Below are 25,384 nucleotides of genomic sequence, written 5' to 3' on the forward strand. Positions count from 1 at the left end.
TCTACAATTGTTTTCCTCCTCATTATTCATCTACAGCATTCTAATCTAACTTTTATAGTGCACTTCACTTTTCCCATTATTACACTGAAGCCAACCATCAATCAGTCAACCAGTCAATAAAATGAACAAATGAAATCCACTATCGCTCCAGCAGTTTATCTAGCAACACTAACCATTTACCATCTTATATTCTAATTCCAGTGTATCTTTCCCTCTGTTCATTCACTTGCCTTTGTTTACCTCCACCATTCACCATTCGCCTGTCCTGCACTCCCTTAATCTTACTTTCCTCTCTCTCGTGTGTTCGTTCCATTTACAACAGCTTCTCCTTTCCTACACCTGTGCCCTGTCCTCCCACCCGCTCTGCTCTCAGTCCTCCCCCAGTCCATTCTCCCTACCACAGTATCGAATGAATGGCTCACCCCCACAATCCACTCCCATCCCCCGCCAGTTCGCAGAGACGTGCAGGGCATGTATATTCCTTAGTCAGGTGCCTAGAACTTGTTTTAAATAACTGTGCAACTCGTAGCTGGCAACTCTCTCCTCTGTTGTACACTATGACCTGAAATAGGTGAGTTTACCTGGTTATTCTCTCATTATTTGGCCGTGACTGCAGTACTGCCTGGCATAGGAGTTACTGATTGATATAAGGGTAAGTGGTAATTGCCAAAACGTTTATACGGTAAGTGATATGATGTCGTTAGTGTTCAGAGTGACTCAAGCGGCGGTGTGCATCTCTTAGCCTTACCCGTACGGACTCCAGTCACTCCACGGTGCTCAGTGCCCGCCGAGCTGCCGGCACGTTGGGTTGTGTGACAGTGCGGTGACTCGTGTGTTCCTGACTCGGACAGTGGGGGCTAGTGTGCGTTTCAAAATCTTCCTGATATCGTACTGCAGTTACTGTTTGCAAGTCAGGTCAGTGCCCCGTCTTTGACTCTTGGTTTGCTTTTGTTTTCTTTTCCAAGCCTCAGTGCTTTTTTGTTCTCTTCTTTCTTACCTGACTGTTTGCCTTCACCTCCTCTCACAATGAAAGGTGAGGTTGTGGGTTAATAGAGGCTATGTTGAGGCGCCCGCGCGCATAACTGTGTGTGTGTGTGTGTGTGTGTGTGTGTGTGTGTGAGAGAGAGAGAGAGAGAGAGAGAGAGAGAGAGAGAGAGAGAGAGAGAGAGAGGTGATCATTTTATTGATGCAGCTAATGATGATAATGAAAATAATGATGATGATGATAATAATAATGATAATAGTAATAATAATAATAATAATAATAATAATAATAATAATAATAATAATAATAATAATGATAATAATAACAATAATAATAATAATAATAATAATAATAATAATGACAATGATGATAACAGAAATAACATCAAGAATCACTAACCATCCCTAGGGCAGCCTTTTACCAGTAATACTTTAGTGACATGAAGAAAGACTCACTGATTAAAGGCTAACATAATCATCTCACATATACGCCAAAGAGGAGAAATGGAAAATAAGTATAAAATTGAACCTCATCTTTGTAAAATCCTCAGGAACTACATATGTTAAAAATAAACGTAAAGCATAAAGTTCGTGTGTGTGTGTGTGTGTGTGTGTGTGTGTGTGTGTGTGTGTAAACTCCACAAAACCAGGAGACAGGGGGTGGTGGTGACTGAGACACGTGTGGTGGTGGTGGTGGTAGTATTGGAGTTAGTAGTGGTAGTTAAGATGGTGGTGGATGAATGTAGCTGTGTCTGCCAGGATGCTTGTTGTTGCTTGTTGTTGCTTCTGGTGCTGTTGGTGCTGATGGCGGTGATAATAGTGGTGGTGGAGGTGTGGCGGTGGCGGCGGTGGTGATGGTAATGGTGTTGGCTGTGTTATCGTTCATCGCGGCAATAGTGGTGATGGTGGTGGTGATGGAGGTAATTGAATTGTTGTCGCTGATGTCAATGGTGGTGGTGGTGGTGCTGTTGATAGCGTTGTTCCATATTTTTTCTTCTCTCTGTCTCTGTTTTTGTCTGTCTTCGTCTCTCTCTCTCTCTCTCTCTCTCTCTCTCTCTCTCTCTCTCTCTCTCTCTCTCTCTCTCTCTCTCTCTCTCTTGTTGCTTTGCCAGTGAGTTTGTTCTTTCCTGGAAACATTTCTCTCTCTCTCTCTCTCTCTCTCTCTCTCTCTCTCTCTCTCTCTCTCTCTCTCTCTCTCACACACGTTTACAATGCGATAAAGGCTAGACTGATTGCGTGACTGAGTAATTGATCCATTAGCTGCCTGAGTGGCTGACTGATTGACTTACCGTGCCTGACGAAATCATGAATGGATGAATAGCAATGAGTGAACTGATGAATGAGTGAGTAGGTTACGTAAAGAACTTGTTGATAAGAGAATGATTTGATTTAATAGTGTGCGTATGAGAGAGAGAGAGAGAGAGAGAGAGAGAGAGAGAGAGAGAGAGAGAGAGAGAGAGAGAGAGAGAGAGAGAGAGAGAGATGCTACAAGAAGGATTATAGAAACAGAATGGTGAGAACAAAATAGATATGAATAAAAGAAAAATAACAACTGAAATAGGAGGGAAGAGAAGAGAGAAGATAGAGTCAGAGAAAACAAAATTGTAGTAGTGAGGAAGAAGAGGAAGAGGAGGAATTCATACATATTTAGATACAGAAATGCATAGACACATTCATAATTTCGTACATACAAAGAAAGAATAACTCTTCCACCCGATAAGCATTGAATATGAGGAGGAAGAGGAGGAAGGAGAAAATAAAAAGAATGTAGGTAAAGGTACAAAAATAATAGTAATGAGAGTATAAAAGGAGGGTAGTGTGAAAAAAGCTAGATAAATAAAGGTAATGAGGGTATGAAACGAAGATAGCGTGGGAAAGAGAAAAAAAAATGAAACAATACGAATAACAAAAAATGAAAAGAGACAAAATTAGAAAAAAATGTGGAGATTAAAAAGATGCGGAGGACAATTAATAACAAGGTAGTTCATAGGAGGATAATTAAAAACGAGGACAGGTAATTTAAAGCTGAGGACAGGAGAGGATAATAAAAATATTTAGAAGTACGTGATTAGTGTAGCTGAGTGGAAAGTGGAAAAGTCCTGCGTCCTTGCAATTTCTTCCCTGCAATGAGGTGTTGTTTGAAGCGCGAGCAGCGAGTGTATTTAGCAAGATTCAGATGTGCTATTATTAGTGGGCTTTCTTATTGGTTAAACAATGAATTCTTCTTTCCTCTTTCTCCTCCTCCTTCTATTCTTCCTCCTCCATCTCATCATTATTGTATTCATCATCAGTCTTGAACACTCCATTACAATACAAAGCTTTTTCCATTAATCTTCTCAGTTCCTATCGTAAGTTTTCCTGTATTTAACAACCTAAATATATAAGGTGAACCATTTAATATGTGGATAAGAAAAAAATGACGTAAAGATATGGGTAAATGTTAATCAGTATACACACAAAAAAAAATAAAAAAATAAAAATAAAACACACACACACACACACACACACACACACACACACACACACACACACACACACACACACACACACACACACACACACACACACACACACACACATACATGTAGAAAAAAAAGAAAGAAAGATGTTCCACAAAAGGAGATTGTCTATTCATTCATATACCTTACGACAACCACCACCACCAGGGACAAGCAAGGATTCCGTCAAAAACCATCACGTGCCAAGAATCAAAAGTTACGTCGCTGCTGCCTTTATCTGTTACGTCACAAGAAAAATGCAGCGCAACAGACCATGGCACAGGAGGAGGAGGAGGAGGAGGAGGAGGAGGAGGAGGAGGAGGAGGAGGAGGAGGAGGAGGAGGAGGAGGAGGAGGAGGACGGGGTGGATGAAAAGGAGCAGGAGAGAGAGGAGTAGAACGAAGAGATCAAGGAGGAGGAGGAAGAAAAGAGCGATAATTGGGATGGAAGAAAAAGGATTGCAAAATTATTTTCCTTTTCCCTGAATTAAGTTATAACTTTCAACATAACTGATAAACGAATAAAAGATTAATCAAATAATTAAATAGATGTCAGTTAATTTCCTCGTTTTTTAGAAGGGGAGAATTTCATTAATGGATATTCTAAAACCTTCTTCTCTTTTTTTTTCTCAAATTAACGCGAGGGCACGAAAGAAAATATATAGGAGAATATGAAGCGAACTTTTGCTTTAAAAATTTCCATGAAGGTTCCCAGTATAATCCAAATTTACATATAATTAAAAACGAGGCGAGCATTAAGAGGTTTTTGTTTTATAAGTCACAGAAACTGATGAAATATGGTAACTACAGTTTAAATGGTAAGTTTTTAAGTGTAGGTATAAGTAGTAGTAGTAATAGAAGTAGTAGTGGTAGTAGTAAAAAGTAGTAATACTGTTAGTGGTGATATGGTGTTGATATTCGTACTAGTATATACACACACACACACACACACACACACACACACACACACACACACACACACACACACACACACACCACAAAGGTCGTCATTATAGTTTGTGTTTGCATTTCTTTTGTTCCTGTGTGCAGCTTTGTGTGTGTGTGTGTGTGTGTGTGTGTGTGTGTGTGTGTGTGTGTGTGTGTGTGTGTGTGTGTGTGTGTGTGTGTGGCTCACCCAGACTTGGATTTAGCGAAATTGCAAGCCTTGAATAAAAGGAGAGGTGCATATTTTTTCTCTCTCTCTCTCTCTCTCTCTCTCTCTCTCTCTCTCTCTGACGCTCACAAAGGAGCTTCGTTCAGAACTCTAGTGGTAAATCATTACTCCCTCTCCCAGCAACAGTTACCACATAATGCGACTTACGAAATTGACTTACAATTTTGACTTACGAGTTTGACTAATAAATCTGACTTTCGAACATGTCTAACATTCAACTTATGGATTTGGCTTAAGATCTTGGCATTAAGAACATGACTACAAACAAGATTTACTTACATAAAAAGACTTCGATACTGTTTAATGAATATGACTTAAGACGATAATTCACAAACATTGTTTTTTAAATTTCCTAATTTCGTTTTTTTTTTTTTTCACGGCCATGAGCTACAAATTTAACTTACGGATCTGATTCAGGAACGACTTAAAAACGAGATGACTTACAAACTAGTCACACGAATTTGATTTGAGAGAAGTAGGGTGTTTATTTTATCTTTGCATTTATTTACTTTAATATTTGTTTACAAATATTTTACTTTAATATTTGTTTACTAATTCATTCATACATTCATTGTGTGTGTGTGTGTGTGTGTGTGTGTGTGATTTACTGTTTGATCTGCTGCAGTCTCTGACGACACAGCCAGACGTTACCCTACAGAACGAGCTCAGAGCTCATTATTTCCGATCTTGGGATAGGTCTGAGACCAGGCACACACCACACACCGGGACAACAAGGTCACAACTCCTCGATTTACATCCCGTACCTACTCACTGCTAGGTGAACAGGGGCTACACGTGAAAGGAGACACACCCAAATATCTCCACCCGGCCGGGGAATCGAACCCCGGTCCTCTGGCTTGTGAAGCCAGCGCTCTAACCACTGAGCTACCGGGCCGTGTGTGTGTGTGTGTGTGTGTGTGTGTGTGTGTGTGCATATTATCATTCAATTCGGTACATAAAGCGTTCCCTTTTATTACGCTGTGTGAATTTTTATGTTTTCTTTATTTATTTTATTTATTTATTTTGTTTACGTCTAATCAACCCTTGGTTGTTGGGTGACTAAGATTACTTGTTATCTCTCGTTTCCCTTATCGCAGACGGTCAGAAGCGACCGCTCCACACGCTATCAGATCGAGGCTCCAGACGGTGGCGGTGACAAGTGATTCAGACTTCAGGCTGATAAGCCAACACGGGTTTACTGGGTTTCAGGTCCCCGATTGAAGGGTTTTAATGAGAGAATGTATTGTACTTTACATTTGTACCCTAGAACCGATAAGTCTCCTTTTTGGTGTGTGTGTGTGTGTGTGTGTGTGTGTGTGTGTGTGTGTGTGTGTGTGTGTGTGGTGTCCTGTAGATGGTCATGTATTCTACAGTTCCTTTTTTATGGGACCATGGGCAAAAATAAATTAATAAAATAAAGTCCCCACACATAACATCCCTCCCAAAAATAAACAGACGTAGAGCCAAGAGAAAAAGTCAACTCAGCTTTAGAGGTGTCTTGATACTTTTTTTCCGCAAAAAAAAAAAAAAAAAAAAGAATAAATAAATAAATAAATAAGATCACCGATGTCATAAGCCTAATATCCTATAATTTTGAATTTGTTTACCGTCCCAAAAAGTATACTAGTTTTACTGAAATTATTTTACATAGATATCCTATGATGCTCTGTAGATAGATGTTAGATGTCCAAAAATGTGCCCTAGACTTTCATTGCACTTGTCCACTTTAGCTAATAAGGTTTGGTTTCCCAAAAGTGATATGTGGTAAGAGAATACTCAAGTCTCCTAAGGCTTTGTTGCACTTGTTCCTTGTAGCCAATAACTCCATGTGCCTTTAATGTGGTATCACGTAGCAATGAAAGAGGCGCTAAAAGGCTAGGAAGTGTACGAGAGTTTCGTAATGACAGAGCGGTGGGTGTGCTTCAGTCGATTAAACACAGTAAATCATTGATAACAAAAATAGGATGTCTGGTCGCCGCCTCTGGTTTTCTGATACTAGTGTCATAACCCAGGAATGTAGCAGAGGAAAGATTTTCAGATCTTGCACCGGTATTCTTCAAAATGTCTTTTTTCTTCCTGAGCTGCGGTAGGAAATATTTGACATGTTTGGCAATCTCAAAACATTCTTCTTTTTCTCTACCGTTCGAACAATTCAGGTTATTTCCTTTAAAACTCAACAATTGGAGAAGGAAAGGAAGGAATATGAGTTATCACGATGGACGAAGGTGAAGATTTTGAATAATCAGGAGGAAGAAAAGAAAACTATTTCAGTTACCAAAAGAAGAGAAAGAAAAGAAATTTTTTTCTCATTCATTAGGAAGAAAAAAGAAGAAGAAACAAAATAAGGAAAACAGGATATCGTGTCAACAAGGGAATATAAAGGTAACATTTTGACCCACAACCCTTAGAAAATAAAGATAAAAAGAAGGAAAAGAAAACTATAAAAAAAATGAAAGCAAGAAGTCACCAAGAGAAAGAGGCAAAAGAAAAGAAAAAATCGACTTATTACGAGAAGCAAACGGAAAGAAGTGTTTTAGAATTGCGAGCATAAGTTTGGCCGTCTTTTTCTCAATGGAGGGAACTTGAACCGTCCCAATAGGCACTAATTCTTGATGTTAAGGGAAAGATTATACGCTAATAACCATCTTTTAGGATATCAGATACGAGGTGGTGCGAGGAATGGGTAAGAGGAAGACCGCGTTATAGGTCTAGTAAATTCTTGTCCCAAAACCATTAAACGAACGAAGGTATTTGCTCCGTTTCAGTACTCATTTCAAGCCAAGACATTTCAAACAGGTAATAAAAAGTAATGAATATGCGGTGTCATTACATTGCTAATGAATCTGAATAGTAAGGCTTCTTGCTGTATTAAAGTAATATGATTAAAACTACTTTTGAAAATGATCTGCAAAAGTAGTAGTAACAGTAGTAGTAGTAGTAGTAGTAGTAGTAGTAGTAGTAGTAGTAGTAGTAGTAGTAGTAATAGTAGTAGTAATAGTAGTAGTAAAAGTAGTAGTAATATTAGTGGTAGCGGTGGTTGCGGTGTTGGTAGTGGCGTTAATATACTTAATCCTACTCTTACTAGCACTCAGCTGTAGAAAAAGACACACATTCATTCATGAAGCTTATCACAAGAACCTCCTCTGTTGCCGCTGCCGCAGAGAGAGAGAGAGAGAGAGAGAGAGAGAGAGAGAGAGAGAGAGAGAGAGAGAGAGAGAGTTAGCGAAAGTGACACCAAGCGAAACGTGGCCAACAGATTTTCCTTTTTTTTCTCTCTTTCTTCGCTGCACACATTCCTACGCTAAAACACATTGTAGGGTCGCGATGTGGAATGTTGTTGCCTGAGCCCACAGAGAGAGATTAAGGTAACGTGCAAATTAACTCAAGGGAGTGAGAAATGCACCGCAAAGACAAATGTGTGTGTGTGTGTGTGTGTGTGTGTGTGTGTGTGTGTGTGTGTGTGTGTGTGTGTGTGTGTGTGTGTGTGTGTGTGTGTGTGTGTGTGTGTGTGTGTGTGTGTGTGTGTGTGTGTGTGTGTGTCTTAAACATTAAAAGTAGGAAGATGAGAAGGAAAGTCAGAGAGAGAGAGAGAGAGAGAGAGAGAGAGAGAGAGAGAGAGAGAGAGAGAGAGAGAGAGAGAGAGAGAGAGAGAGAGAGAGAGAGAGAGGAGGGAGGGAGAGAGAGAGAGGGAGAGAAAGAGTAAAGAAGTAGAGAGGAAGGAAAAAAAAATCAAAGAAAGATAAGATAAGAAAGAAAGGGGAAAAGGAAAAGGCAAGAGAATATTATGTATGAACAGACGGAGAGGGACAAGAAAACAATGGAGAAAAAAAGAAGTGGGAGCAAAACAAGGAGAAAAGAAAGAAGGAAGGAAAAGAAAAAGAGCGAGAGAAAATGGGAAGAGGAAAGAAACAGAAAAATTATCAGTAGAAAAGGAACAGGAGGGGGAAAGTACATGAGAAAAATCAGAGTACATACAAATGAAGGGGATGATACGTCTGGGAGGGAAAAAAGGAAGTAGGATATGGTGAAGGCGGAAAGCTTTCTCTCTCTCTCTCTCTCTCTCTCTCTCTCTCTCTCTCTCTCTCTCTCTCTCGTGTAGGTTTTACGCATCTATTCCTGAACTGTGAGCCTCCTGTTGTTGTATAGATCCGTGTATCATATAACTTTCCTGAGGGTCTGTTCATCCTCTCTCTCTCTCTCTCTCTCTCTCTCTCTCTCTCTCTCTCTCTCTCTCTCTCTCTCTCTCTCTCTCTCTCTCTCTCTCTCTCTCTCTCTCTCTCTCTCTCTCTCTCTCTCACACACACACACACACACACACACACACACACACACACACACACACACACACACACACACACACACACCCTCTTTCCTCCCATCCTTTCCTTATCTTCCACCTTTTTCTTAATTTTTCATAACAATGCCTCCTTATTTCTCCATTTTTCTCTCCCTCTCTCTCTCTTCCTGTTCATCGCCTTCCTCTTTCCCCAAGGATTTATCACCCTCTTCCCATCCTCTTGTCTTCTCACCAAGCTCTTTCTCGTACGTTCTTTCCTTATTTTTCTTTGTTGTCTGTCTTGTACAATCCTCTCAATCATTGTAGTTTATTTTGACTTTTCCTAATGTCTTTAAAAAATCTCGTCTATTCTTTTTCTACTTGTTTATCTTTTAAATTATTTTTAGATCATTATTCTCTACTATACAATTTATTTCTATATATTTCTTCTACTGTTTATGACAGTATTTCCTTCTTCTCTTATCTTTGAACCTCACTTTTATGCCTCTTCTTCCTCTGCCTTTTCCTTCCCCACTTTCTACTTCTACTACTATACTAATACTCCATATAATTCTCTCTCTCTCTCTCTCTCTCTCTCTCTCTCTCTCTCTCTCTCTCTCTCTCTCACCCTACATTTGTCGCTCTCCCTTTATCCCCCAAGTGCCCTGCCATCCATCACAGTGCACCTCATCAACCCACAAACCTGATACAGTAATGATGCTGGTTAGGGACGAGTGTTGACGTTCATTACTTGCGGCTTTGCTCTCCTCCCTACTTTGTGTGCCTCGACAGCCTTATACAAAGATTTTGCTATTTTTGAGAGAGCAACGTGGGGGTTGGTTGTGATGGTAATGTTATTGGTTTTTTTTTTCTTTCTTTTTTGGATACTATGGTATCAGTGGTGGCGTTATTGTATTGGTGGTGTTACGGGTGATAGTACTGCTGTTGTCATTGCTCGGGGGAGGAACTTTTTAGTTGTTGATGGTATTGTTTTAGATAAACCGTGCTATCTATTTCTTTTTGTAATTCTTCTTATTATTATTGTCATTCTTCTTCTTCTTCTTCTTATTATTATTATTATTATTATTATTATTATTATTATTATTATTATTATTATTATTATTATTACTGAGACTATGTATTATTATTATTATTATTATTATTATTATTATTATTATTATCATTATTATCATTACTAATATAAAATTTCTTTTTTTCTCTTCTTTTTTATACTACTACTACTACTACTACTACTACTACTACTACTACTACTACTACTACTACTACTACTACTACTACTACTACTACTACTACTACTACTATTACTACGAGGTTAATCTAAACAAAATATATCATAAAGTCACATATCAAGTCTTCAGAAGTATATTCTTTTTAGGATCAAAGAGCACAAGATTATTTTTGCAGTTTATTCTCGAGAGTTTACGGAAGCTGTTGGCTTGTGATGCATAGACAATGTCAGCCTCCACTTACTTCCTGTCTGAGCTAACTTACCCATACCGAATCCATAAGAAACTCAATCAGCACACCGTATATCTTCAAAACAAGAGAAATTGATTGGTATACCGATTAGAATACCTGGAGATTTTGACGGAATCAATAAAGACTGATTATAATTTAGTTTTCACATTTTCATAACTATATATAGGAAAAAAAATAAGGCCTTATCATCTTCCAAAGCTTCTAAGTAAAAACCAAGCGCAATATAGTAATAGAAAAGTAAAAATATAAAACAAAAGAATAGAAAGACAGCTTAATAAACGTAGGAGGAGAAGAAATCTTTTCAATTGTATAGGAAAAAATAGGGAAAAATGAAAAATATAGGACAGAGGAAAGAAAAGAGTAGTACTAGTAAAAACAGACGAAGAAGAAGCAATAAAAGCAGTTGTAGAAGTGCAAAATGTATAGGACAACGGAAAGGAAAGAGTAGTATAGTAAATAAAGAAAAAAGAAAATTGCAGCTTTTCTTCTATACAAAAAATAGTAATATAAGAGTGCAAGATACAAGACCGTGAAAATAAAAACCAGTGAATGTTGAAAAAAAAAAGTCAGGCAAAAAATAAAAGACACAAGACAGGAAATAGAGTTGTAATACTTGTAAGGGAAAAATAAAGCTCCACCTTTATATTGGCCTCCAAGTCCGTCTTCTTACGATTTCCTCAGAGAGTGTATGAAGAGTCAAGGACAAACATAGGAATGGTTGCAAAGATCGAATGTCTTACGGCGTCACAATGAAGTTGCTCTATGTCTTGTGTGTGTGTGTGTGTGTGTGTGTGTGTGTGTGTGTGTGTGTGTGTGTGTGTGTGTGTGTGTGTGTGTGTGTTTGTAGTTGTGTACTTTAGAGTTATGGAGGTGAGTGTCAAGTCGCATGAGCAGAGACAGAGTAATCGAGTGACTAAACAGCTAAGTTAAGGTTCTAATCTTAAGTCTCCCTCAATCCCCATATGTACATTTTCAGTACGTATGTACTGCAATTACTAATAAACTGTATTATTATTATTATTATTATTATTATTATTATTATTATTATTATTATTATTATTATTATTATTATTATTATTATTATCACTTACGACCTGAGAGAGAGAGAGAGAGAGAGAGAGAGAGAGAGAGAGAGAGAGAGAGAGAGAGAGAGAGACTGTCAGTGGGAGTAAACACAGCTGGTGATAACGAATACGAACGGATAAGTGAAGGAAAAATAAACGAGAGGAAAGAAGAAAAACGAAAGAGTTCCCTGAGGAAGCAGAAAATATTCTATCTATCTATCTATCTATCTATCTATCTATCTATCTATCTATCTATCTATCTATCTATCTATCTATATATATATATATATATATATATATATATATATATATATATATATATATATATATATATATATATATATATATATATATATATATATATATATATATATATATATATATATATATATATATATATATATATATATATATATATATATATATATATATATATATATATATATATATATATATATATATATATATATATATATATATATATATATATATATATATATATATATATATATATATATATATATATATATATATATATATATATATATATATATATATATATATATATATATATATATATATATATATATATATATATATATATATATATATATATATATATATATATATATATATATATATATATATATATATATATATATATATATATATATATATATATATATATATATATATATATATATATATATATATATATATATATATATATATATATATATATATATATATATATATATATATATATATATATATATATATATATATATATATATATATATATATATATATATATATATATATATATATATATATATATATATATATATATATATGAAACATTGGCTATGAGTCACACTGAAGAAATCAAGTTATGCTTGTTATGTATTGCTGAAATTTTTTTTTAAAGTTAGTGAAGTACAGATCATGTTGCTTAATTCAAACCTCACTTAATTACTTACCATTACTTAATCAAGCAACAGTGATATCTTGACACTTAAGCAGAGATGGGTGGCTTATTTTTAATTAAGGAGGATATCAATGTTTTCAGGCTGTCAACACTGACTTAAAGTAACACTTAATACTCACGTACTTATGAAGACGCACACAACCCATCCATCCATCCACCCACATAGCGAGAGAGAGAGAGAGAGAGAGAGAGAGAGAGAGAGAGAGAGAGAGAGAGAGAGAGAGAGAGAGAATGTTGCGTAAATAAACAATTTAAAACAACCATCCATGAAGATCAACAAATAGAAGAAAAAGCTATTTGTGATGAAAGATTAACTAACTTTTTTTGTGGGACGACTAAATTCATGAGTCCCTAGAGAAGTGAGGCCTTGATTTAAGAGACACAGAGGAATCAAGGGAGAAAACGAGGTGCGGAGGCTGGAGGAGATAGGTAGACTGTAGGGAGAAGTATTGGAACACGGCGCACAATAAGGAAAGTTTCATACTCAGCGGAATAAGAGCCATATTTTGAGCCACATATGCGCCGCTCTTCACTATAGTTATTAGGCTAAAATTGAAGTTAGAGCATGATTTTACGGTACTAGTAAGAGATTAACAAGATTTCTGCAGGAGTAACGCTCTTGAGAAATGGCTAATAATCTCTTTGACTTGAATTTTTGAAGGTAGTCGTAGTGAGAGAAAGGTGTTTCTGAATACGATTCTAAGGCATAATGAAGGGCAGGAATATGGTCCGCGAGAAAGAATGTATCAGAGTGAGCAGACTGCGGCACGGGGAGCGTAAGAGGATACAGTGTCAATGAATGAATAGAATTTAAAAGAAAAAAGATCAAACAAGAAGGACGATGGGGGAAGTAGGAGAAAGAACAAGTAAAACCAAGTAGATGTAGGTGAACGATGGGAGAAGTACAAGTAAAAGGCAAAGAGAAGCAAGAATGATCTTGAATGAGAGTAGGGTGACAGCGGAAAAAGCAGGGATGACGACAAGGGAAATATAAATGAATAGATGAATAATTGAATATATATGTATAAAACTAATTAATCTTCATTTATATTATATTTCATGGTACCTTTGGTAAACAATCATCCCTTCTTGTCATTAAAATCTCTGCTTGCTCTTCTGTCTGCTTCCTCTCTCTTGTTTACAGGCAGCACATCCTCTCAGCCTCACCTCATCATTAGCTAGCCTGAACCTTGCACCACCACAGCCTGACACAAGTGATAGGCAGCCATGTTGGCAGCTGTCGTGACCCCTTCGTGTGCTGTCATTTCACTTTTTGTGTGTGCTGTAAATAACGAAGAGTTGACTTTTTCTCTTATTTTCTTGTCTTTTTGTTTATATTTTTTGTCTCTATCAGCACTCCTCCCCACTCTCTCTCTCTCTCTCTCTCTCTCTCTCTCTCTCTACGGTTTGTTTTTATTTATTGTTTTCTAGTTCTTTTTATACTTTTGTGGCTTTAGATTCGAGGTTTTTTTGTATTTTTGTCTCCTCTTTTTCCCTTCCTTCCTCAGGCGAAATATATTTGCTTTTTTTCAGTGATTCAGTTTATTTATTGTCTTAATCTCTATATGGCGTCAGGACTGAAATATTTCTCTCTCTCTCTCTCTCTCTCTCTCTCTCTCTCTCTCTCTCTCTCTCGGGCAAGTATTTTTTTTTTTTTTTTTGAAAGGGAGGATGTGACTTGTTTTTCATCGTCTTTTTCTGCCTGAGTGAATGGCAGTATGTTCGTGTGACTGGTATTTGTGGCACCGCGCTTACCTCACCGTGTTGATAACTAAAAATGTTGGTTTTAAATATTTCGAATGAATTTGCATAACTATTAGCGATATGAATACGATTTTTGATGCATGGTATATCATGATTTTTTTATATAGCAACTTTATTGTTTTACGAAATTGTTATCTTTATTTTTTCATATGAATAATATTTTTTATCTTTAATATCATTATAGTTCTGCATTCTTTACATGCTGTGATTAGCAGAGTAAAAAGAGAAGGCACAGTGCTGGGAATTCCACTCTCTTTGACTTTATACTTCCAAAGAAACAAGAAATGTGTCGTAGTAGTAGTTGTTGTAGTAGTAGTAGTAGTAGTACTAGTACTAGTAGTAGTAGTAGTAGTAGTAGTAGTAGTAGTAGTAGTAGTAGTAGTAGTAGTAGCAGTAGCAGCAGCAGCAGCAGCAGCAGCAGCAGCAGCAGCAGCAGCAGCAGCAGCAGCAGTAGTAGTAGTAGTAGTAGTAGTAGTAGTAGTAGTAGTAGTAGTAGTAGTAGTAGTAGTAGTAGTAGTAGGAGGAGGAGGAGGAGGAGGAGGAGGAGGAGGAGGAGGAGGAGGAGGAGGAGGAGGAGGAGGAGGAGGAGGAGGAGGAGGAGAAAGAGGAGGAAGAGGAGGAGGAGGAGGAAGAGGAGGAGGAGGAGGAAGAGGAGGAAGAGGAAGATTAGACCAACCATTTGAACATCCAAGGGTGATTTCCTAAATATTTTTTATCTTTGGCCAGCAAACTTCTTACTTCAAAGAAAAATAATAGTAGAAGTAGTAGTAGTAGTAGTAGTAGCAGCAGCAGCAGCAACAGCAGTAGTGGTAGTAGTAGTAGTAGTAGTAGTAGTAGTAGTAGTAGTAGTAGTAGTAGTAGTAGTAGTAGTAGTAGTAGTAGTAGTAGTAGTAGTAGTAGTAGTAGTAGTAGTAGTAGTAGTAGTAGTAGTAGTAATAGTAGTAGCATCAGTAAAGGAGAAGTACAGTAGTAGCGGCAGTAGTAGTAGCAACACCACCTTTCTCCCTCGGTGCTGCGTTGACAGGGTTGTCATAACACATTAATGAACCATGGCGTCGCGTTTCATCTCTTCCACGCCCCGACACCACCTCAGCTTTTCCTTACCTAGCGTATCTCTTTGTCAACTCCACCCTGTTGTTCCCGATCATTTCTAACCCCGACCCCTTTATTGCACCACCAAATGAACAGTCTGGCCTTAACTCACATTCATCGCTTTTAAGTAAGTCTGAATTAGTGGAGAACGTTCCGTTACTCTGAACAATAAAGTACAGTGTATAGCTATTTCTCGTCGTCCTAGCTTGTGAAATGTTACTATTCGTTATATGTATGTACAGGTTGTCTGATGAATGAATGTCGTAAGGCTACTCTTACATTGTTGGGGAAGATTATATGCTGATATTTGACATTGCTCAAAAATTTTGTGTTGAGTGCATATTTATTTTCTTTAGTATGTACTGACTATAGGTGACGGCTACAAATTTGAAAGAAATTAATAATAAGAATAGAAAAGATATTGCATACTGACGCTTGACCTTGCAAAGAACTGATTATTTTCTATAGTGTTAGGAGACTGACTGCAGGCTGCTAGAGACTTAAATTGACTAAATAACTAAGACTATAGAAAAGAGATTTTATACAGACGCTTGGCTTTCCGGGAGAAATTAGAGTAAAGTAGATGCATATTTTCTATGATATTTGGAAAGTGACTATGGGGCGGCTGAAAACTTCAACAAACCAATTTAGTAACACTACAGTATACTATATAGAGATAATAATTTATTTGTTCTTTGTTTTGTATTTTATCCTGCTCGTGTCAGGAAAGTGATCAAAGGCTCGAAAAAAATCTGCAGGGACTGCCACATATAAGACTTCTGGTGCGGTATTCTGCAAACCGCCGTAGCAAATGACGTGGTCATAGGTAGACAAAATGGCGCATTTTGAGACATAAGTCCAGCTATGACAGGCTCTAATATTGTGACGTAGTCAGAAGTGCTAAGACAGGGTCCACCTTGTTAAAGCATCGCCAATGAGAGTCATAACTCTTGTCAACATTGTGGGAACATAGTTGTATATAACATAACACGACCTTTAATAGTTTTTATGATTAATTTAACGATAAATATCAGTGATGATCATCAAATAGTGTCCTTATTCTGTTATAATGTATTATTGAAAAAAAAAAAAAGCCAGTAGCGATACGATCAGTTTTCCCAAAACTCGAACAAACCTTGCCTGTGCCGTCTACATTTATTTTTTTTCTAATGCAAGAGGCAAGGCTTCCAAGGGCAACAAAATGTTAGAAAAAAAAGGCCCACTGGAACTGCAGGTTCCATAAAAGATCCAAAAGAGTCATCCAAAAGCCAGGGACAAATATGTCTTGACACTTCTCTCTTAAAAGAAGTCAAGTTGTAGGAAGATGGAAATACAGAAGGAGGCAGGGAGTTCCAGAGTCAACTAGTGAAAGATATGAATGATTGAGAATACTGGGTAACTCTTGTATTAGAAGGTTGGACAAAATAGGGATGAGAGGAAGAAGAAAGCCTTGTGCAGCGAGGCTGCAGGAGGAGGGAGGCATGCGGTTAGCAAGATCAGTAGAACAGTTAGCATGAAAATAGCGATAAAAGATAGCAAGAAATACAAGAGATTTCGGCGGTGAGAAAGAGGCTGAAGACAGTCAGTCAGAGGAGGGGAGTTGATGAGACGAAAAGCTTTTGATTCCACCCTATCTAAAAAAGCTGTGAGTGGAACCCCCCCCCCAAAAAAAAAAAACATGCGAAGAATACTCTATACAAGGACGGATAAGGCCCTTGTACAGAGTTAGCAATTGGAGCGGCGAGAAAAACTGGCGGAGACGCCGCAGAACGTCTAACTTCATAGAAGCTGTTTTAGCAAGAGATGAGATGTGAAGTTTCCAGTTAAGATTATGAGTAAAGGACAGACCGAGGATATTCAGTGTGGAAGAGGGAGACAGTTGAGTGTCATTGAAGAAGAGGGATAGTTGTCTGGAAGATTGTGTCAAGGTGATAGATGGAGAAATTGAGATTTTGAGGCATTGAAAACTACTATGTTTTCTCTGGCCCAATCAGAAATCTTAGAAAGATAAAAAGTCAGGCGTTCTGTGGCGTCCCTGTGTGATCTGCTGACTTTCTGAAGGGTTGGTCGCCTCTGAAAAGACGTGGAAAAGATGTGGGGTGGTATGATCAGCGTAGAAGTGGATAGGGCAAGAAGTTTGGTTAAAAAGGTCATTAATTAATAATAGAGAAAAAGTGTGTGATAGGACAGAACCCCGAGGAACACCACTGTTAACAACTTTAGGAGAAGAACAGTGACCGTCTACCACGGTTGCACAAGAACTTGAGATAAAGTTACAGAGAGAAGGATAGAAACCATAGGAGGGCAGTTTTGAAATCAAAGCTTTGTGCCAGACTCTATCAAAAGCTTTTGATATGTCTAACGGGACAGGAAAAGTTTCACCGAAATCTCTAAAAGAGAATGACCAAGACTCAGTAAGAAAAGCCAGAAGATTTTGAAGTGAAAGATGTTTAAGAATCTTCCTATTGAGGATTGATTAAAAACTTTAGACAAGCAAGAGATTAAAGCTATAGGACGGTAGTTTGAGGGATAAGAACGGTCACCCTTTTCAGGAACAGGCTGAATGTAGGCAAACTTCCAGCAAAAAGTAAAGGTAGAAGTCGATAGACATACCTAGTTGAAATAGTTTGGCCAGGCAAGGTGCAAGCACGGAAGCACAGTTTTTGAGAACAATAGGAGGGACTCCATCGGGTCCATAAGCCTTCCTAGAGCTGTCGGGAGTAATCTTCTGTTTATTATGTTTCTTTTGTTTGGATGCAATGTCTAACAATTCTCAAAAGTAGTAATATGATGTCAAAATGATTTATATAAAAGAACTTATGTTAGGAACCTATTTCTTTTTATATAGGTAGAGTTGACAAATTGTGAGCCTTAAGATTTTGAATACAGTGATGGCATGAGGCCTGACGATAACTGTGTAGAGTAAGGACCCTTTTTTTCTCCTGTCTTTTTTACAGTATTATGTTCTTGTTTTTTTGTTTTTGTTTTTTTTAGAAAGATTATAGGAAAAATGAAGTTAGTTTCACTGTGATTCCCCTTTTTTTTAATGGATAAAAGTAGTTCTAAAAAATAAAGTCTAGTTCATGACATGACATACGTGTTTGTTTGTTTTTTTTATTTTCCATCTTACTTATCTATTGATATGTATTAGTTTCATATTTCTGCATATGACCTCCTGCGTTATTTTGATTGATTCGTGACAGTTTGAGGTATATAAAATCATATCTCTTTGTCATAATGTGATCTCTCTCTGACAAAATTTTTCTCTTAGTTTTCTTTTTCCAATACATTTCCTTTCTGATACTTTAACCAGACACAATAATATAAGAAACAGTAAATATGGTGGAAAAAAAGATAAAGACGAATAGTACATAGTATAGTAATAATCAGAGTAATATAATTAGATATCGGACATAGAAGTTGCCATTGAAACCATTTTAGTTTTTATTTATGATACTTTTAACCAAAATATGTAAAGAAAACATTATTTTTTCATCACTCTGTTTCACAGAAAACCATATTTAAAAAAAATATATACATTTAAGAATATTTTAACTATGTGAAGTCAGCGAAAAATTTTCCTATCTATCTATCTATCTCTCTATCTATCTAGCTATATATGTTCCTATCTATCTATCTTTCTATATGTTTGTCCATACAATCTATCTATCTATCTATCTTTTATATGTTTGTCTATAAATCTATCTATCTATCTATCTATCTATCTACCTATCTATCTCTTTATCTATTTATTCAGATAGATAGATAGATAGATAGATGGTTAATTGATGATAATTCTGGTGTTCGGAAATGCCTTTGTGTGTGTGTGTGTGTGTGTGTGTGTGTGTGTGTGTGTGTGTGTGTGTGTGTGTGTGTGTGTGTTTGTTTATTTATCTCTCCTCCCTCCTCTCCTCCTCCTCTCTCTCTCTCTCTCTCTCTCTCTCTCTCTCTCTCTCTCTCTCTCTCTCTCTCTCTCTCTCTCTCTCTCTCTCTCTCTCTATATATATATATATATATATATATATATATATATATATATATATATATATATATATATATATATATATATATATATATATATATATATATATATATATATATATATATATATATATATATATATATATATATATATATATATATATATATATATATATATATATATATATATATATATATATATATATATATATATATATATATATATATATATATATATATATATATATATATATATATATATATATATATATATATATATATATATATATATATATATATATATATATATATATATATATATATATATATATATATATATATATATATATATATATATATATATATATATATATATATATATATATATATATATATATATATAGAGAGAGATAGAGAGAGAGAGAGAGAGAGAGAGAGAGAGAGAGAGAGAGAGAGAGAGAGAGAGAGAGAGAGAGAGAGAGAGAGAGAGAGAGAGAGAGAGAGAGAGAGAGAGAGAGAGAGAGAGAGAGAGAGAGAGAGAGAGAGAGAGAGAGAGAGAGAGATAGAGATAACACAGACACACACACACACACACACACACACACACACACACACACACACACACACACACACACACACACACACACACACACACACACACTGGCTTCACAAGCCAGAGGACCGGGGTTCGATTCCCCGGCCGGGTGGAGATATTTGGGTGTGTCTCCTTTCACGTGTAGCCCCTGTTCACCTAGTAGTGAGTAAGTACGGAATGTAAATCGAGGAGTTGTGACCTTGTTGTCCCGGTGTGTGGTGTGTGCCTGGTCTCAGGCCTATCCGAAGGTCGGAAATAATGAGCTCTGAGCTCGTTCCGTAGGGTAACGTCTGGCTGTCTCGTCAGAGACTGCAGCAGATCAAACAGTGACACACACACACACACACACACACACACACACACACACACACACGCCTGAGAGCGCCTAACTTCATAGATGCTGTTTTAGCAAGAGATGAGATGTGAAGTTTCCAGTTAAGATTATGAGTAAAGGACAGTAAAGGCATTTTCGAACACCAGAATTATCATCAATTAACCATATATATATATATATATATATATATATATATATATATATATATATATATATATATATATATATATATATATATATATATATATATATATATATATATATATATATATATATATATATATATATATATATATATATATATATATATATATATATATATATATATATATATATATATATATATATATATATATATATATATATATATATATATATATATATATATATATATATATATATATATATATATATATATATATATATATATATATATATATATATATATATATATATATATATATATATATATATATATATATATATATATATATATATATATATATATATATATATATATATATATATATATATATATATATATATATATATATATATATATATATATATATATATATATATATATATATATATATATATATATATATATATATATATATATATATATATATATATATATATATATACATATATATATATATATATATATATATATATATATATATATATATATATATATATATATATATATATATTTTTTTTTCGGAGTCAAACCAGCTAAGGGCAAAAAAATACTTAAAAAAAAAAAGCTCACTTGAAGTTCTGGTTCGCTTCAAGAGAGGTAATTATTTAGACAAAATTAAGAAAGAAATGTCTTGAAACCTCCTTCTTAAAAGAAATCAAGTTCGTAGGAAGACGGAAATACAGAAGGAGGCAGGGAGTTCCAGAATTTACCAGTGAAAGGTATGAATGATTGAGAGTACTGGTTAACTTTTGCGTTAGAGAGTTGGACAGAATAGGGATGAGAGGAAGAAGAAAGCCTTGTTCAGCGAGGCCGCAGGAAGAGGGGAGGCATACAGATAACAAGATCAGTAGAACAGTTAGTATGAAAATAGCGATAAAAGATAGAAAGAGATGCAACATTTCGGCGGTGAGAAAGAGGCTGAAGAGAGTCAGTCAAAGGAGAAGAGTTGATGAGACGAAAAGCTTTGGATAACACCCTATCTAATAAAGCTGTGTGAGTGGAACCGCCCTCCCCCCCACACACACACATGCAAAGAGTACTCCATACAGGGACGGAGAAGGCCCTTGTACAGAGTTAGCAGTTGGAGCGGCGAGAAAAACTGGTGGATACGCCTGAGAGCGCCTAACTTCATAGATGCTGTTTTAGCAAGAGATGAGATGTGAAGTTTCCAGTTAAGATTATGAGTAAAGGACAGACCGAGGATGTTCAGTGTAGAAGACGGAGATAGTTGAGTGTCATTGAAGAAGAGTGGATAGTTGTCTGGAAGGTTGTGTCGAGTTGATAGATGGAGGAATTGAGTGTTTGAGGCATTGAAAACTAATAAGTTTTCTATGTCCCAATCAAAAATCTTAGAAAGATCATAAGTCAGGCGTTCTGTGGCGTCCCTGTGTGATCTGCTGACTTTCTGAAGGGTTGGTAGCCTCTAAAGCAGTGGTTCCCAACCTTTTCTAGTTTGCGGCACCCTTGGCAAGCCTTTCAAAACTTCCCGGCACCCTTATAAGGAAATACATATTTAAAATCTCCGTTGTTTTTTTTACAAATTTACGACGTGTTTACATTTGGTATTACAGGAGAAAATTATTAAATTTTGCTTTTGGTGTTATAAAGCATAGAGAAATTCATTACTAATACTTCGTAATTAATTACTAAAAAAAAGAAAAAGATGAACAAACGACTCACGAACTCAGCTAGTTAGCAATACATACCAGGTATGTATTGCTAACGAGCTGAGGAGGAGGATATGTCATACCTTCTGCTTCCTTTGCGTCACCAATCAGTACTGAGACATTCTGGGCTCTGGCCAGTGGCGACTCGCTGTGCGCCCTGCCCTGTACGTGTGTCATACGCGTCAGTCTACAACCCTCACTCCCCTCCCTCCCTCCCACTCTCCCGCCAAGCTGTTCTCTCCAGTGTCCGTACAATTATTACACAGCAAAATCATATAATTAGTATTGTTCTCCTGGATTGTAATTTTCCATAAGTACAAATTATTATACAAATTCAATGAAAAGTAGCTAAGTTGAAAATTCGATCGCTAAATTGTGCAGCAGCAGCAGAAGCAGAGAGAGTGAAGTTAATGCAATTTTTTCCCCTGAATTTTGGCGGCACCCTCAAAAGATCTCACGGCACCCCTTGGTGCCGCGGCACACCAGTTGGGAATCACTGCTCTAAAGGGATGTGGAAAGATGTAGAGTGATATCATCAGCTTGGTTAAGATCATTAATGAATAATAGAAAGAGAGTGGGTGACAGTACTAGTAGTAGTAGTAGTAGTAGTAGTAGTAGCGAGGCGGTGGCGCAGTGGATAAGGTGGTGAGCGTGGGATCGGGCAGACGTCCACGCGTAGGTTAGAATCCCACCACGTACAGCCTTAAAACACTTTGCCATTTGTCGAGTGGTTTAAAGTTACCTACATGTCACCATGATACCCAGGCTCTAGGTGGTTACACTCAAGATGAGCTTGGGTGGGGACATGGGCCTTAATATGGGCACCACTATAAATAAAATTGCATGCGCCACTAATGGGCGGAAGCGCTTCCCATACACTCTTCAAGTGTGCCTACAGGCGCTATAGGCCTTACCGTAAAAAAAAAAAAAAGTATTAGTAGTAGAGAGAGAGAGAGAGAGAGAGAGAGAGAGAGAGAGAGAGAGAGAATGTCATGATCCGAACTGTTGCACGACGTTGCACAAATTCTCAGTCAAAAGTTTTTTCTATCTTTAATTAACAAAAGTAATATCTATACATAAGATGTTCGATACGGCGCCGACATGTAACAATCACAACTCTTTCTGTTGTCTTCTCCACTGCAAATCATTACAATTTCCCTTACAAACATCCATAAGAATTACCTTAATCTCGTATATATTCTTACACCAGAACGGATTCCACCTCAACGTCGTCCACTATATCTTCATAACGTATTACATTATCTGAACACTGCTTTATTTATCAGTAAATCTCATATGTAGTAAGTACAACATTTCGCCCTTCCTACCAGTTATCCGTATATAAATGAATGCATGAATACATGAATACAAGCAACCAACGTGACGTACCACCAAATATATTACCATACACATCTAGTTACCTTACTCCAATCACAAAAATGACAACGTAACACACCACCGAATATAATGACAAATCTTAATATATCCACACAAGTAACTTCACTCAGCGAATCTCTTTCTCTTGGTACCCATACATAGAACTACGTTAACTTCGTACACGAATACACACAAGTAAATATGTTAGATAACTTGTTCGTCCGAGCAACACACATGCACATACGTAGGTAGCCGTATACAAAATCCTTTACTCATAAATGAAAACGCAAGTATATATCGACGTCATTATGAACCAAGTACATACACATAAACCATACTAAAATAATACCTAAATCTCCTATCATGATTCCTCCTTCATTCTAATTTACCTCAAAGACTGCATTGCAACTCATAGCTCCACTTACTGGTTATATTTTGGAGTACAAAACGTTCATGCCGCCCTCTAGCATGCAGCCGAGGGCGGCCCGCTCAGAGCCGCGGTTGTCCTCTCTGCTTCCTCTCTCGTCTTTCTCTGTCCCAATCCTCTATAATTTCCCTTCAGGAACTTACGGGGGCGTGTCTTGACACACACAACACGCCCCTCAAATGTACCATCAACCAATCAAGTACAAGCTCACGTGACCCCCCCACGTGTGGTATCAACAACATCTAAGAACGACATCACAGGATGTTTACCTGACCTGGGCTATATATATCTGCCCGGGCTGGCCTGGGTCAGCTGGCCTGGGTCATTAACTGTTTCCTTTTGACCCTCCTGCCCTTCCTAATCACACACACACACACACACACACACACACACACACACACACACACACACACACATATAGGTATTTCAGGACATCAGAATTATTATTAATTACCACAACTCCATCAACAGTAGTAAGGTACATATACAAGGTGCATCATCTAATGATATGTATATACCGCATGAGCTTCGAGGCAAGACGCTGTTGTAACAATCATTTGTTACTTTATTTACTTGTGTGCTGCTTCCCAGACTCCACCACCTTCCTCGATGATTTTATAGTTTTGTATCAGCTGTGTGTATAGTGAAAGTGTGCAAGTATTAGGGACATGCTCTGGCACTTCAGGCAGCAGTAATATCCAATGCGATCGTGAATAATGAGATGTTACCATGTTACCATGGTAAGTGCAGTGTCTAAATAATGTAATACCTTAACAACGTGTTAATGCTGTAAGTAATTATAGTGAATGATTCTAGCGCTATTGTTGTCAGGTTGGTATTAGGAATAAGTGTTTTAGTGAGTCTCTTTCAGTGTTATGGAAAGTTCGTCCCATGTATGGATAAACTGGATAGTTCTGGATAATGGAGGAGTTATTGCTGTGAGCTATATCTATATTTTTTTTAATTAAAATGAAACTTTGTGGATTATGTAATAATTTATTATATGTATTAGGATATAATATGAATCTATTTCACAAGGTCGAAACGGTTCGAAATAAAGCTGTTGTAGCTTACTTAAGATGAATATTCCTCTTTACAGAGTCCATAAAGTAGCAGAAAATATAGGAAAAGTACGACAGAGTAAATACATAAACAAAAGCATATCATCTGCCATTATCTTTACTCATCAGCTGTGGTAACTTAATATTGTTATTTATATGGCGTTCGTTAGTGAAAGATCTATATGTATCAAAAGAAAAGTTATAAAAACTGGTGTATTATAACTCACATGGATTGAGGAGTACGTGTAGCTAGTATGAGAGCGAAGTGACGTCTCAGGGGCGAGAGCTTCATGGCCTGAGACCCTGATACGAAGTTAACAACTTGTATCATACACGTCCATGGTAGCAGACGTGTCAAGACTGACAGCGGTGTCCTTGTCTTTTTATCAATGTCAAAT

The 25,384-nt window shown here is 36.6% G+C and overlaps 1 protein-coding gene across 1 annotated transcript in view; it reads left to right on the forward strand.

Moving 5' to 3' along the window:
* Nucleotides 1-761: 761 nt before the first annotated feature.
* The window catches only part of LOC123511826 (inter-alpha-trypsin inhibitor heavy chain H1-like), a 175,506-nt gene continuing 150,883 nt past the window's right edge, over nucleotides 762-25,384 (forward strand). Inside the window, exon 1 of the mRNA XM_045267873.1 lies at nucleotides 762-915. The gene's annotated coding sequence lies outside the window, so the exon portion shown is untranslated. The remainder of the gene's footprint in view (nucleotides 916-25,384) is intronic.

Source organism: Portunus trituberculatus, chromosome 32 (assembly GCF_017591435.1).
Source record: "Portunus trituberculatus isolate SZX2019 chromosome 32, ASM1759143v1, whole genome shotgun sequence".
Lineage (NCBI taxonomy): Eukaryota > Metazoa > Arthropoda > Malacostraca > Decapoda > Portunidae > Portunus > Portunus trituberculatus.